Genomic DNA, 2,464 nt, shown 5'->3' on the forward strand with positions numbered 1-2,464 from the left:
AAATAAATAAATAAATAAATAAATAAATAAATAAATAAATAAATAAAACCAAAATATTGCCATAATATATCATTGCCTACCACAATCAGACCTAGAAATATCATATTATCAGCAGACATTTCCAGAAAATAAATACTGTATGACAAAGGCCTTGAAAAGACCTCAAAAGAATGAGCAAAAAGAAGCATCAGCCATTTTAAATTCAAGCATGTTATAGAAATTTATCATACTGAACTTGGTAATACATATCCAGCTAACCTCTTTGTCTATATTGTAATTCTTAACTTCATGAATTCATATATGTTACCAATATGTAGTTTCTGGGCTTTCCAGCTAGGTAATACTGCATTATTTATTCATTTATTTGAAAAATAATCCCTGAGCAAACTATGTATCTAGACAATTTCTAGATGCTAAGGATACAGCTGTCAACAGATAAGATTTTCTTCATGTGCTTACATTTAGAAGCACATTTAGTAAGAACAGGCTGCAACGAAAATATTAATGAAAAAAAAGTTCTAATTGTACTAATTGTTGTGAAGGAAATAAATACCTTAAGTCATAAAAAGTGAGTGGATGTTTGCTAGGGGCAGGATTGGGGTAGAAAGTGATGTATAAGAGAGAACAGTAAAGGGCGATTTCTCTTAGAAGGAGCCTGCCATGGTAAATTCAGTCAAAGAATGGACTGTCACAAGTCCAATCCACATACAAAACTGAACATCTTCCTTTACGTTCCTAGAACCCATGGATCAAATATTTCTTAATATGTCTCTATTGCAGAAGTTATTTTTTTAACTTGGAGTTTGAGGATATACTTCTGGGCATGGCTGAACCCTGAAAATATGTGCTATATTTAGTGTATATATGTGGTTGTACATTCTTTCATGTAGAAGATTCACAGCTTTCATCACATTCCCAAAGAACCATGACCAAAAGATCACCACTATGTCAATGCAATCTAATTTAATCACAAATTTACTGAACATCTTTATGATAAGCACTGAATGTCTGTTATCTGTCTTGCAATCCAAGAATTTCAGCTTGCTTCAGAGAGGAAAAAAATCAACACCCTAATATTATTGGTAATTTTTTTCCTCAGAAGAACTCAAGATTAAGTTGTTCCCTATAAAAACTTTAAAGGGATTTAATATTTTGTCCAAATCTAATTATTTTTCTGTGATCCAGTCTTCAGGGCACCTTCTTGCCAGATTCAGTGACCCAGGGTCTCTATTAAAAGGCTCCTATAACTATTTGAATCTCGAGAACACTTTCTTACAATTCTAGCACAGCCTTTTGGCAGCCCCATTAGAATCTGACTGAAATTGACTAGATGTGGTGTGTGCTTCATCAAATTCAACTGCAAACTCCTCTTCTGAAATTAGCAACTGTGGCAACACAGAAACAGCAAAAAAGGAAAGGTTATAACACTTGCCTTGGTTTTGATATGTATGCAATCTACAGCTACAGAAAATAAAAAGATTTTTATTAAAAAAAAAAAACCTCCAGTCAGTAAAGCATTGAAGCTGCTTCTGTCAATGATGTTTTCTTTCCCCCTCCCAACCAAAGAACTCGAAAAGACATCCATTAGCTTCTACTTCAATGTGAACCAAAAATAATAAAAGGAAGTATTTTTATTCTCTCTCCTCCAGTGTCTTTATTAAACTCTGTTAGAAACTACTCTTGTAATATGCAGTATGCATTGAAAAAGAAACAGAACATGTCTTTATATAAGTAATGAATTTCTATATAAGTGATATTCCTGCCCTTCAGGTAAAGTTTGGCCCAGCAAAGTGGCTAATATGCATAATTAATTTGTGATTAGCTTTTCTTGCCATTCTTCCTTAGAGTATGTGCACTGAACAAATATAACCAAAAGAACTCTTTCCATTGTACATGGCTTTCTATTTTTCAAGGCTATTTCATTTCTATTCTTTCATGTAAGGCTTTAGAACAGCCCTATGGAATAGGGAGGGCAAACGTTTTTATCCCTAAAAAGAAAGCAGAATATTTATGTTTTAGATGTTCCACGGCACTTAACACTTAATATGTTCCAAACCAAAGTACTTATTGTTCCCTCACCTGCCCTCTGCCCCCACCGCTCTTCCTTCTTACTTCACTTAACAAAAATATCATCCCATCCTCAGCCTTGCTTCCTACCACGCCTTTGGCTCTTTAAATGCACCTTCCCTCACATTATGGGATTTCTATGACAAATAAAATATGACAAAATTTAAACATGTCTAAAATCTGAATCAATGCCTATTTCAGATGTTTGTTCTCAACAATTACCTTCCAATTTGTTCAGTTCACTCAGTGTTTCCTAGCTCTCTTCAATCAACCCTCTCATCTCCATTTCTATACTCAGAATTGGGTGCCCTATTTGGAAACGTTTCTTTTAAATATTGACCTGCTTCCTCTCCTATATAATCAGTTTTACCTTTTGCTTTGGCCAAGGGCTACCTCC

Source organism: Mirounga leonina, unplaced genomic scaffold (genome assembly GCF_011800145.1).
Source record: "Mirounga leonina isolate KUSES-001 unplaced genomic scaffold, KU_Mleo_1.0 Mir_173, whole genome shotgun sequence".
Classification (NCBI taxonomy): Eukaryota; Metazoa; Chordata; class Mammalia; order Carnivora; family Phocidae; genus Mirounga; species Mirounga leonina.